Genomic DNA, 13941 nt, shown 5'->3' with positions numbered 1-13941 from the left:
TCACCTTATGACCCAGCAATTCCACTCCTCTCTCTATACCATACCCTACAGCAGGGCTAGCAAATGTTTTCTGTTAAAGAGCTAGATAGTAAACATTTTAGGCTTTGCAGACCACACAGCCTCTGCAGCAACTACTCCGATCTGCCTTTGTAATACAAAAACACCTATAGATAAATATGTAAATGACTGGGTATGGCTATGTTCCAATGAAACTTTATTTACAAAACAGGTTGTCTGCTGGCATTCCCAATCTCTACTCTTGCACACATACACCAAGAGACTTGTTTAAGAATGTTTACAACATAGTTCAAAATAGAAACAAACTGGGAAAAACCTAAATGTTCAACAACTGTAAAATGGGTAAATAAACTGTGATACAAACATTCAACAGAACATTAGAGTGGTAAATTATGGCTACATACAACATTATGTATGAATCTGAGGAATATACTGGTAAGTATAAAAAGCAAGTCAGATGAACTTAATCAAGTTCAAAAAACATAAAAGTAAATAATATATTACTTAGAATAAAACTATAAAGTAAGAATAATATACACAAAGTTTATGACAATAGTTACTTCTGGTGATATAGGGCAAGGGATAGTACAGGGAGGAATCCACAGGTAATACAACATCTGTGTCATAAAACAATTAAAACACATATTGTGTTACACTCTGGAGGAGGTGGGGGGAGTCAAGTGGTTTTTCTCTTCCGAAAAGAACTTTGGGGATGAGTAAATCATAGTTGATTTCCTCACTTTATTTTTTGGAGAACAACGAAACCAATCTTCGCAAATTAAATTCTAAAACAGATGAAAAGTAGAGATATACTTCCAAACTGAGGTTTTATGTCCTAAAAACAACTAAACCAGATGGTTTTTATGACAGTTTTGAGAGCTAATGGTACTTAGCTGTTACCCATAAATCTCTGGGGGGAAAATAGCCCATTTCAGAAAAGTGTATTATTCAATACACAATACCATCCAAAGAACAAAACTCTGATCTCCCTTGCTAAAGCACTTATGTTAAGACATTGGCAGGCCTTGTTGGGTAGAAAGATAATGCAGAGTAGATGAGAGGAGCTAGTAAGAATAAAGAAACATGAGAAAACAGTAACAATACCATGCACTGTTTACAACTTAAAAACATTTGGCACTAGCTTAAAGGACTATCAATAGGCAACTTTGTTTAAATAAATGGTTGCACTATGGTATACTATATAGCTCTTAAAAAGGATGATGTATAGGGGCGCCTGGCTGGTTCAGATGGTTAAGTGTCTGCCTTCGGCTCAGGTCATGATCTCATCAGGATCCTGGGATCGAGCCCCTGCATGGGGGGGGGGGTGGTCCCTGCTCAGCGGGGAGCCTGCTTCTCCCTCTCCCTCTACTATTCCCCCTGCTTGTGCTCTGTAGCTCTGTCAAATAAATAAATAAAATCTTAAAAAAAAAAAAAAAGGATGATGTATATTTGTAACCACAAACAAGTTTAATAAGAGTGACAACACAGTATGAAGAGAAAAAAATCTGCAAAGCAAACAATTATAGTACATTCTGTGTAGAACTGTATATCCATAGGTATACATGTACATACAGAAATAGAGACTACAGGTATACCTCTGAAAAGCAGGATTTATGAGGATTTTTCTACCTTATACTCTTTTAGATGAATTTTCTGCAGATACACACAAAATTCCGTGTAAATAAAATTTAAATTATTTTCTCAGTTAAAAAAACAAATCTAATTTAAGCTGTGATGTAAACCTATTTAGTAAATTTTAAATGCGCATTTGGTTAATTTGTAGATTTTTATGCATAGTGAATGAAAATATTTCTGTAACAGTATAAAAATAAATATAGTGATATTCAAAAAGAATATTCTCAGGCTAATAAAAGACACAAAAATCAATACATTTGAAAGAAGACCTGGTGTTTAAACAATATTTCTTCAAAACACAAAACACAATTACAAATGACTTGCCACATTAGTAAATTCATATCAGAAGGGATTTAACAATTTAAATGATTTTTTGTTTTGTTCTAAATTGGATTTGGTTGTCTTCAAATATTACTGAATAAAGACAGTAATATTTAAGGACTATAATCAAGAAGTCATGCATTATGGATTCTACAACAGCTAAAATTTATTTGTGGAAATAAATTTTAAAAAAATTCAGAAAAACACAGCAATTAGGAAGATATATTTATGCATGAAACAAGTTTTCCTATTTATCATAATCTACTTCCAAAAATCACAGTTTTCTCTCCAACAACTTTTAATTAAATAAGGCATTTCAACTGTTAAAAGCTTGACTGTTTTATTTTGTTAGTAAATGACAATATTACTTCCAGTTAACAATATGATTATATGAAAATAAGATTTCTGCCTTCAATGAAATAACACAATGTTGTTGACTTATTTTCCATTTTTAAAATTGCGTTTTTTTCAATGTAAAAAATTTCATTTTTTCATTGTAATAAAATTACTAAAAATTCACCTAGCATAAATTAAAAGAGAAACTGTGTTAACTAAAAAAATGAAAAACATTTTTGCTGCAGTACCTTGAGCGTGGTGGCTGGTCCCAATGAAGGACTTTACTTCACTATATCACCAGGATTCGTTCACAATTAAAATGGCTTCCCCCGCCCAAACTCTTACTTAATTTAACACAGAAGAATTAAAAACAGATAATTCTGCTTCTGATGAAATTTTTTGGTTAGACTTCATAGAAGCAAACATCAAGCTTAATTACATAATTTATGATTTGCTATTATTTTAGAGAGGCATTTTTGTATTATTTTCCATTAAAAGCTGCTGTTTTAATTTTTTCCCCTCAAGAAAAATATAATGGCCATCTTTTTCAGGGGGCAGGGAAAGAACAAGTTGAGCAAAACCCACTCTGACCTCAAAATAGGATTATATTTTTATACAGTGGGTTCAGTCTTTAATACTTCATGAAGGTACGCAAGCAAATATTTATGCCACTATTGACACATGTATTTAAAGAGAGGAGGGGTAAAAAAAGAGAACTGATCTAGATTCATTCCTAAGTCCTCAGACTTCTTTTGTCATGAGTAAAGTCTATGAGACAGGTCTGAATTCCCAGGAAAGCAAAGATACATTACCAGTGCAGAAGTTCCTAAGTGTGGAGGAAACATACACTGAAGCGAGACCAGGCAAGCTGTCTTCCATTTTTGCCCGCTATGTTAAAAGCATATAAACCAGTTCTGTCTACGTTTCCTGCTGCCTTCCCAGATAGTTCCAGAGCAAATCCCAGCTCTCTAAATCTCACGACATACTTTACATTCTGAGGAAATCCTCCCGGTCCAGATGGCCTACCACAAAGCACTTCTATGTTGGCGCAAGTAAAAACTTAAGATAGCTCTTCTCCTGCCCCTTTGCTCTCTGAAGTGAAGTAAAGAAAAGTTTTCTGCTTCTTTATAAAGAGAGACAAAGACACTGAAGGAGAGACAGCAAACAGAGCATGCAGCCAAAAGGGGGTAAAGATACAGACAAAAAACTTGGGCTGCTTTGGGGAGTGGTTAAACTCCAGGCACAGGCAGAAACACATGAATTAATACACTACATGTATATTCACTACAATAATTTCGTTGTCCTCAGATAACTATTTTTCTTATCTTCTTTTAATTGAAGATACAACTGCTTCAAATACAAAACTCAGTTTTTGCCTTCTGAAACTGCAACACAAAACTTACTAAAGAGTTTCTATAAATAACAGAGTTAAAGCCCCCAAAGTGAGTATTTTCTCTACCAGGAAATAAACAATGTGTGTGCAAAGTGGCAAGTCACATTTCCTTTTTCCTTTTTGTTTTGAATAAAATCCACTTGAACTGTAAAGAAATTAAAATTATCACTTTTCAATGAGTTTTGAAACTTTAGTGTTAAAACATGGCTGATTCATTACAACCATTTTACTTAAGATGAATTAACAATGAGAACATTTTTCTTAATTCACTAATTTTCCAAATTACTGCAGAACAGTACAATTGCACTAATAAGTAACCTATAGTAAACAATCAACTGGATGGATATTTCAATTTTAAACTGCTCATGCTTACAGTAATGTAAATGTACAAGGGAATTCAAATTATAAATATCTTTACTCTGTCTTACAAGACCATGTAAAACCAAGGGAAAGTTAATGAATGCAATATGTATTTATTCTTTTGATAATTACTTATACAGCTAATCAAAGAACAAATTCATGAAGGTAAGTGTCCAAACTAAGCTATTGGAGGTTTACCTCTTCAATTTGTTGGTTTTAAGCTATATTTATGAGAAAAGGAAATTTAAATCAACCCAAAGTAAAACAGAAACAACATGACTGGTATAAACACAGACAAAAAAATACTGTGAAATGGATGAAGCCTAAACCAAACTGAACATCAAGAGCTGTGCTACAAAGACTGAGTCAAGGATAAATAGAAAAGCTTTATAAGAAATGGAAAAATCAAGCAAAATAATCCATATTTGACATTTTCAAAAGCCTTTATGGAACAAAGTGGGAACCATCAAAGGAGTGTTTCCTCAAGTGAGACTTGGGAAAGTACTTCTTTTTCAATTAATACAGATTCATCAAAGTATAGGAGCAGCCTGAAAGATTAATAGGGGTTAAATGACCCAGGGAGTGTGCAATGTGTTTGAAACAAAGGACATTTAGGAGAGATCACATCGGTAAAATAAAAGCAGACAGAATGGGAAATAAAATGACACAAAAGAAAGGTGGTACGCTTGGCACAATCCAGAAAGGAGTTCAAATTCTTGCTACTGACAGCTGAGAGGCTCTGTGGCAGAATGTATGTTATTACATTTTTCTTCAATCTCCAGACAAATATAAGACTTCAGTTTTATAACTGAGGTATCAACTACTCTTCTTTACAATCCATGTAGCACGATTAAATGATAGTTCACAGCCTCCTAAGATTAGAAAAGTTGTAAGGAGTTCTGTAACCAAGTGCTTTCTAACTAATACAAAACAAAAAGGCTCCTCTTATACATCACAGGATATGGGGCTTCTTTTCACCACCCCCCACTTGCACATTACTACTAATTTGTAGATTATATACCTTGGACATTCCTTTCTTCTCAAATCAAAATCTGATTTGAGGCCAGAAAAAATGTGGCTCCTAATCTCCGCTTAGTTTCTATGCTCAAGAATCACCTTCTCTCTTTACTATTACAGTCAAGTATCTTTTCCAACACCCCATTCATTCATTCAAGTATTTGAGTACCACTATATACAAAAAATTTTCAAGATACTGAGGCAAGTAAAAATTTTACAACCAGAAACTTTCCCACTAGAAATTAGAAATGAAAGGATAGATTTAAGAGATGCTACTCAAGACACCGAATTGATGGAATATGGTCACTGATTAGATGAGAGGATTAAAAATAGGATGATCCTGGGGTGCCTGGGTGGTTCAGTCGGTTGAGTGTCTAACTCTTGATTTAGGCTCAGGTCATGATTGCAGGGTTCTGGGATCAAGCCCCCTGTTGGGCTCCACACTCAGCACAGAGTCTGCTTGGGATTCTCTCTCGCCCCTCACCCTGCTCACTCTCTCAAATAAATAAATAAAAATCTTTTTAAAAATAAAATAAAAATAGGATGATCCCTATGTTTCTAATAGGACAACCAAGTAAATGTTTAAGGTAACACTGAGATACGGATTAAAGAAAAAGAAACAAGGGGAATGAGCAAGTAGAATGATGAGTAGGTTTTGGAGGTTTGACTTTAGACTATGAGTTTGAGGTCACTGTAACAAAAGTATAACTAGGTCCTGGTCTTAAGACAGAGGCCTAAAGGGGTGCCTGGGTGGCTCAGTCCATAAGCAACTAACTCCTGATTTTGGCTTAGGTCATGATCTCAAGAGTCCTGGGATCAAGCACTGCATGGGCTCCACACTCAGCAGGGAGTCTGAAGATTCTCTCTCCCTTCCTATGCCCCTCCCTCTGCTCATGCTTTCACTCTCTTTCTCTCTAAAATAAATAAATAAATCCTTAAAAAAAAAAAAAAACAAACAAAACAAGAGGCCTAAACTATGAGGTATACATTTGGGAACTGTATTAGAATATAATTGTTAGCTGGAGTTATAAGGATTGAGATTTGGAGTGATAAGAAAATAGGGCCACGGTATTTTAAGCGTAGCCAGAAAAAAAGGAACCTGCAGAGAATACAGGATAAAAACTGTCAGGAAGGTAGTCATACATGAACAGACATTTCTCCAAAGACATACAAATGGCCAACAGACACATGAAAAAATGCTCAACATCACTCGGAATCAGAGAAATACAAACCAAAACCACGAGATATCACCTCACACCAGTCAGAATGGCTAAAATTAACAAGTCAGGAAACAAGAGACCTTGGTCAGGATGCGGAGACAGGGGAACTCTCTTATTACACTGTTGGTGGGAATGCAAGCTGGTGCAGCCACTCTGGAAAACAGTACGGAGGTTCCTCAAAAAGTTGAAAATAGAGCTACCCCATGACCCAGCAATCGCACAACTGGGTATTTAACCCAAAGATACATATGTAGTGATCTGAAGGGGCACCTGCATCCCAATGTTTATAGCAGCAGTGTCCACAATAGCCAAACTATGGAAAAAACCCAGAAGTCCACCGACAGATGAATGGATAAAGGCAGCCATATACATCTACAACGGAATACTACTCAGCCATCAAAAAAAATATGAAATCCTGCCACTGGCAAAGACGTGGATGGACCTAGAGGGTATTATGCTAAGCGAAATGAGTCAATCAGAGAAAGACAATTATCATATCATCTCACTCATATGTGGAATTTAAGAAACAAAGCAGAGGATTATAGGGGAAGAGAGGAAAAAATAAAACAAGACAAAATCAGAGAGGGAGACAAACCATAAGAGACTCTCAATCACAGGAAACAAACTGAGGATTGCTGGAGGCTAGGGTAGTGGAGGGATCGGGTAACTGGGTGACAGGCATTAAGGAGGGCACGTGATATAATGAGCACTGGGTATAAGACTGATGAATCACTGACCTCTACCTCAGAAAGCAATAATACATTATATGTTAACTAACTGAATGTAAATTTTTAAAAAATGAAAAAAAAAAAGGTAGTCACAGATTCAGGAAGGGACATAATGTCAAAGACTGCAAAGACATCAAAAGACAAGGGCTGAAAATAGTCCACTGGATTTGGTAATTATTAGGGAGATTTTAAGCAGAGAAGTTTCAGTGGAGTGATGGAGACAGAAGGAATACTGTGATGCACTGAACTGTGACTAGGAGGTAAATCTTTTAAGGAATTTGGTAGATGAAAGGGAGGAACAAATCGATGAGGGATGGGGACTGTGTTGTGCAAGGTTGATGAGGGGGTTTTTGTTCAAGGTATTAGAGCAGTATATTTTCAGGATTTAGAGAAGGAATCAACAACAGAGTGATCTGTAGTAATATGAAAGGGCATACAGCAAAACTCCAGTGTTAGAGAAGATGTGAAGGGCTAAAATAGAAAACACAGCCTGGTGCACTCAGCTGGCTCAGTCAGAAGAGCACAAGGCTCTTGATCTCAGGGTTGTGAGTTTGAGCCCTACATGGGGTGTAGAGATTACTTAAATAAAATTTTACTATTTTTTTTTAAAGTGGAGCCCAATGTGGGGTGCAGTGGCCCCCCAGCTGAGAGCTTATGCTAAAGATATAATAGGAAAACATGTTTGTGAGCCCCTCTGGATTTAGCATGGACGTCAGAGCACGAGCAGTTGGGAACGGCGGCTTGCTCAGGGCAGAACATCGCCCCATCCCAAACCTGATTGCTCCTGACGATAGCCGGCGGTCCGTAGAAACCTGTTTAAGAATAGGCTTCACTTGCTTAACGTTACATCATTTACTCTCATCACCTTCACCATGATGTACTACTATTCACTGAAGACTTCCTGAAGAATCATTAACTGTGAAGGACTGTGCTCATTCAACCAGAATATGCTACAGACCACGAGACTCCCTTTGATTACCCTTGATTGTCTTTGTTTGTTTATCACCAATAAATACGTGAGGCTGTAGCTGCTCAGGGCGACTGCACTCTTTGCGGTGGTCCCCTGCTCCCTCGTTTCTTTCATAGCTAACCTGTCTGTGCCTCATCCTTCTTCCAATCGCCGCGACTCCGCGACAGTGGGATCCGAACTCATGACCCTGAGATCAAGACCTGTGCTGAGATCAAGAGTCAGACGCTTAACCCACTGACCCAGCCGTGTGCCCCACTTAAATAAATAAAACTTAAAAAAAAGAAAAAGAAAATACGGCCCAAAGAATGAGCCTTAAAAAGGGACACTGTTTAAGAAAGAAGGGAAGAAGATGAAAGCAGGCATGTTTGTTCTATACCTACAACAGTTTTAATCTATAAAGTAGAAAAGGTCACTTGCTGAAAAGAGCTGGTTAAAGAGCTAGAGCTGAGTATGGAAAGTTTATACCATCTGACACATCATAGTACAGGATATTGTTAATTATCTTTTGATAAAGTTACATTCTAAATTCCTAACTAGACTGCAAAGTCCTCTATGGGAGAAGCTCTTTCTTTTTTATTTTCCTCTAAACCTGTAAAGCACCACAAGCAGTGCTAACCCTCCAAATACTGGCTGATTTATTGTCGACACAATGTAGAATCAGCAGCAAAGACAGGATAAAACAAGGGGTGAGAGAGAAAACTCTTTTACCTTAATGACATGCAGAGTATTGGGGTTGCTTTATAAGACAGAAACCCCACAATGAGAAGGTTCGTGGGGCTGGGATGAGGATCTGGAAGAAACAATTTTGGTCAATGACTAAAAATGATAGAAATGACAGAAAAGACAGGTTATCTCTCACCACCCTAAATATTTCTTCCTTTTTTGGCTGCTTCTTTCTCTGAAAATCCCTTTTTCCTCTTTTGTAGCTGGACTTTCAGATTCTCTGTCTGTCTCTGTCTCTCTCTCCCTGACTTTGTTCCCTTTCTTCCCCTCTCTGCCACGATATGCCCCAAATGAAGAATATTTTTGTTATTGCTGTCACAGGTTTAGAGATTTAGCTCAATCAAGAGGTTGGGTACTTTTGCCCTACAAGGCCTCAACCCAGGACTCCAGACAATCTTATTTCACTAGAATTTTCCTTTTATGAATAAATAAGCTAAAATGCCTATATCTCTCATAAAACAAAACAAAACCTACTCGATTCCCCTCCCTGATTCCTCAGATTAACTCAATGCTTTATGTATTTAGTCCTAAACTCTCTCATTCACATTTTCTTTCTCCCTCTTCCCCTTCCCCCAAACCCCTCCTGATAAATCATCAGTCCTTGGTAGAAAATACAGTATCTGGGGCGCCTGGGTGGCGCAGTCGTTAAGCGTCTGCCTTCGGCTCAGGGCGTGATCCCGGCGTTCTGGGATCGAGCCCCACATCAGGCTCCTCCACTAGGAGCCTGCTTCTTCCTCTCCCACTCCCCCTGCTTGTGTTCCCTCTCTCACTGGCTGTCTCTAATAAATAAATAAATAAATGAATGAATAAATCTTTAAAAAAAAAAAAAAGAAAATACAGTACCTGTCTTGCTTTAAGAAAAATATTCTCCATCTAAGTCTTCATTAACAATATTGTTCTTGGAATATAAAGCTCATGAATCTTAAAAAATATATATATATATGTGTGTGTGTGTGTGTGTATGTGTGTGTGTATAGATATAGATATAGATATAGATATAGATATAGATATAGTACTGGATTTAGACTATCCAGATTCAAAAACTGGCTTCACCATTTACTAACTGTACGACTCTGGTCAAATTTCTTAATTTCTCCACGCCTCAGTTTCTTCACCTTTAAAATGAGGCTAAGAAGAAACAACAATTGTTGGAGAGGATGTGGAGAAAGGGGATCCCTCCTACATTGTTGGTGGGAATGCAAGTTGGTACAGCCACTCTGGAAAACAGTGTGGAGGTCCCTTAAAAAGTTAAAAATTGAGCTACCCTATGATCCAGCCATTGCACTACTGGGTATTTACCCCAAAGATACAGACGTAGTGAAGAGAAGGGCCATATGCACCCCAATGTTCATAGCAGCAATGTCCACAATAGCTAAATCGTGGAAGGAGCCGAGATGCCCTTCAACAGATGACTGGATTAAGAAGTTGTGGTCCATATATACAATGGAATATTACTCAGCAATCAGAAAGAATGAGTTCTCAACATTTGCTACAACATGGACAGCACTGGAGGAGATAAAGGGGAGGGGGATGGGGGAATGGGATAGGCTGGTGATGGGTAGTAAGGAGGGCACGTATTGCATGGTGCACTGGGTGTTATACACAACTAATGAATCATCAAGCCTTACATCGGAAACCGGGGATGTACTGTATGGTGACTAACATAATATAATAAAAAATCATTTAAAAAAAAAAAATAATAAAATAAAATGAGGCTAAGAGCACCTAACATAGAAAATCATATAGAATTTAATTAGATAAATCAATAAAAAGCATTTAAAAATAACAGCAGAATAGTAAAAGTCATATAAATTTTAGCTATTACTAAAATCATTACTAATATTCTAAAATAAAGGCCTGGTAAACCCAAACCTAGACTGCCTAAAGTCTTTCTTTCTTTCTTTCCTTATGCAATGCTTCATGAATTTGCATGTTATCCCTGTGCAGGGGTCACGCTAATCTTCTCTGTACTGTTCCAATTTTAGTGTATGTGCTGTCAAGGAGAGCACTACATTGCCTAAATTCTTAATGATCAGTAAGATTTGCAGGGTCAGGTACCTATGAGGTAAAGATTTACTGAAACAGTCTCTGAAAAGCCAACAGAAAGAGATGCTACATTATTTCACTAATTACTAATTCACCCAGTTCCATTTCATCATCAGAAAGTTAAAAAGACTAGGGGTGCCTGGGTGGCACAGCGGTTAAGCTCTGCCTTCGGCTCAGGGCGTGATCCCGGAGTTCTGGGATCGAGCCCCACGTCAGGCTCTTCCGCTGGGAGCCTGCTTCTTCCTCTCCCACTCCCCCTGCTTGTGTTCCCTCTCTCGCTGGCTGTCTCTCTCTCTCTGTCAAATAAATAAATAAAATCTTTAAAAAAAAAAAAAAAAAAGAAAAAGAAAGTTAAAAAGACTAAGCTGGAATTAGCAGGAAATATTCAAAACAACACAAAAATATATATTATTTATTTGATAATCACTTTTAACATTTAGTGAACTTCTAATTATTGTTATTTGTTGATAGCATTTGAATAAGATGGTCTCCAAACCTAAAAAGCACAGATGAGTGGGGGAGAGAGAAATGTAAACAAATACAATAATACAACACTTGCCCTGATAGATTTTTAAAGAAAGTAGTGGGACCCAAAAAGGAAGTTGGTCAATTTTTAATGGGAGGGGAAAAAAATGAAAGTTTGGTCTGTGGAACAAGCTATGTTAAAAAAATACTGAGAAGAATTTTTCTAAAGCAATGCAATTGGAGAGCTATGCAAACCTATAAATCATTAAGCAAAAATATAACTTCTAAATAATAAAATTATAGATATAACCCAAACAATAGGATTAAGTACTACATATTAAAATGTTAAATAAGCTCTAAGTATATGATACTTTAGTCTATTTTTAAAAGTAGGTAGCATCACTGCTTTAAAAATAACAAATTTTTAGATTGCTGCAAAATATTTATTCATTCTACATTTTACTGAGTGACTACTTTGTCAGGCACTGTGTTAAATTCCAAAGACACAAATTCAAATTTAGTTCTTCCCACCTGAAAAAGGAAAAAAATTTAAAGGCACAACTTGGAAAAAGATACTGCAACACATACAGAAATATATAAATATTGGGGCGCCTGGGTGGTGCAGTCGTTAAGCGTCTGCCTTCGGCTCAGGGCGTGATCCCGGCGTTCTGGGATCGAGCCCCACATCAGGCTCCTCCACTATGAGCCTGCTTCTTCCTCTCCCACTCCCCCTGCTTGTGTTCCCTCTCTCGCTGGCTGTCTCTATCTCTGTCAAATAAATAAAATCTTAAAAAAAAAAAAGAAATATATAAATATCAATAAGATGTTAACCTGATAGAAAAATGTGAAGATGATGAATAGGCAAACTTCTGTTTGTAGGGAATGAGGGAGGATGGGTCAACCTTACTAGCAATTAAAAATAAAAATTAAGGGGCGCCTGGGTGGCTCAGTTGGTTAAATGTCCGACTCCTGATCTGACTCGGGTCATTATCTCTCTCGGGATTGTGAAACAGAGTCCTGCATAGGCTCCACTGGAGTTCTCTCTCTCTCCCTCTGCCCTTGCCCACCCCACCCCACCCCCACCCCGTTCATGTGCACATGCTCTCTCAAAATAAATAAATCTTTTAAAAAAATACAATTTAAAATCACAAGATACGATTTCATATCCATTAAATAAACAAAAACTGTAAATTCTGGTAATATCAAATGTTGGCATCAGAACTTTTATATATTTTGAAGTTAAGTGCACATTAATAAACTACCTGAAAGAATAATCCAGCAAGATTTATTAAATATTAAGGTATCTCTTCTCAAAGGATAGGAATCAGTTTCACTGACAGTAATTTTTATTCATAAGGTGGAGACAGTCTTCTCCATAATCAATGGTGTATTAATTTTATGACCATTTCTCCATGGCTACAGAAAGAGAATAAGGAGGAGAAAATAAGGAAGATAACTTTAAATTTTTATTTAGTGCCAAATCAGAGAATCCAGCATTTCATGTTAGTTTTTTATTCAAAACCTTTGCTTATCTATAGTGAAGGTTCTCAAGCTGTTAGATATGACACAGATCTACAATAAAGAATAGAAACATACTTCAGAGAGAAAATAAGGGATTAGTCAGAGTTCTAGGCGAGGACAGATACATTTACATTTTCAGAAAACCTCTATTTCCACAATAAGGAATATTTTTTAACAAAATCAGCAGTAAGTTGTATTCAAAGGATTTGATATTGCTGAATAAGGTACTGGGAGAGAGAAAAAAATTTTTTCCAAGCTTCTGCCATATGCCCAATACTATATCAGGCATATGGTAGGATATAAAAGTGATGTAAGTTAAGACATGGTCCTCTCAAAGAGCTTTTGAAGATGCAAAAATCAAAAAAAAAAAAAAAAGATAAGAAAAAAAAGGAAAAAGAAAAAAGGAAAACCAAAAGCACTAACATATAAAAAGGATAATAAATCACAAACAAGTTGAATTTATTGAAATCAAAGAAATTTATCACATTAACAGAAAATAAATCATTCAACAGAGAAAAGGCATTTCATGAAATTTAATATCCATCAAAACAAAAACATTAAATAGAAGGGAACATTCTTAATCTGATTTAAAAATGCATTGTGGCAAATCATATTTTCTGTATTTCTCACTCTTGCTAGCTAGACACATAAATAAACCTAGATGCATTCTTCTCACAATGACTGACAGATACTCCTTTCACCCAAAAGCAGAGCCTGTGTTCCCTTCTCTTGTATCTGGGTGGGGGCTTGTGACTACTCCAACCAGAGTATGGCAAAAGAAATGCTCATGACTTCTGGGATAAGGCTGTAAAAAGGATACAGCTTCTACCTGGCTTTCCATGCCTCTGGGAATGCTTACTTTAGGAGAAACCAGCCACCATGCTGTGAAGAAACTCACACTAGCCTATACGGTAGACCACCTGGAAGGATTCAGGTGGAGAGGAAAGGAGGCTCCCTGCAAAGAGCCAGCATCAACAATCAGACATATGAGTAAATGAGCCTTCAGATGGTTCCTTCCCTCTGCCTTTGCATCTTTCATTCAAGGCTTCAAACAACACAGAGCAGAGACAAGCCTTCCATGGTGTGCCCTATCTAAATTCCTAATCCACAGAAACCATGATCATAATAAATGGTTGCTTTATGCCATTAAGCTTTTAATTGATTATGCAGCCATAGTAAGTGCAACAG

At 36.9% G+C, this 13941-nt stretch overlaps 1 protein-coding gene and 1 non-coding gene across 5 annotated transcripts in view; both read right to left on the bottom strand.

Annotated features, from left to right (window-relative positions):
* EML4 (EMAP like 4) overlaps positions 1–13941 on the bottom strand; it is a 152328-nt gene that overhangs the window by 92436 nt on the left and 45951 nt on the right. The gene's annotated exons all lie outside the window — the stretch shown is intronic.
* On the bottom strand, positions 10624–10730 carry LOC121101130. The gene has a single exon (XR_005833076.1). It is a non-coding gene; the product is annotated as a U6 spliceosomal RNA (small nuclear RNA).

Source organism: Ursus maritimus, unplaced genomic scaffold (genome assembly GCF_017311325.1).
Source record: "Ursus maritimus isolate PB19 unplaced genomic scaffold, ASM1731132v1 scaffold_6, whole genome shotgun sequence".
NCBI classification, from domain to species: domain Eukaryota; kingdom Metazoa; phylum Chordata; class Mammalia; order Carnivora; family Ursidae; genus Ursus; species Ursus maritimus.
The sequence above is the reverse complement of the archived record's forward strand: the minus strand, read 5'-3'. Positions and strand labels throughout refer to the sequence as shown.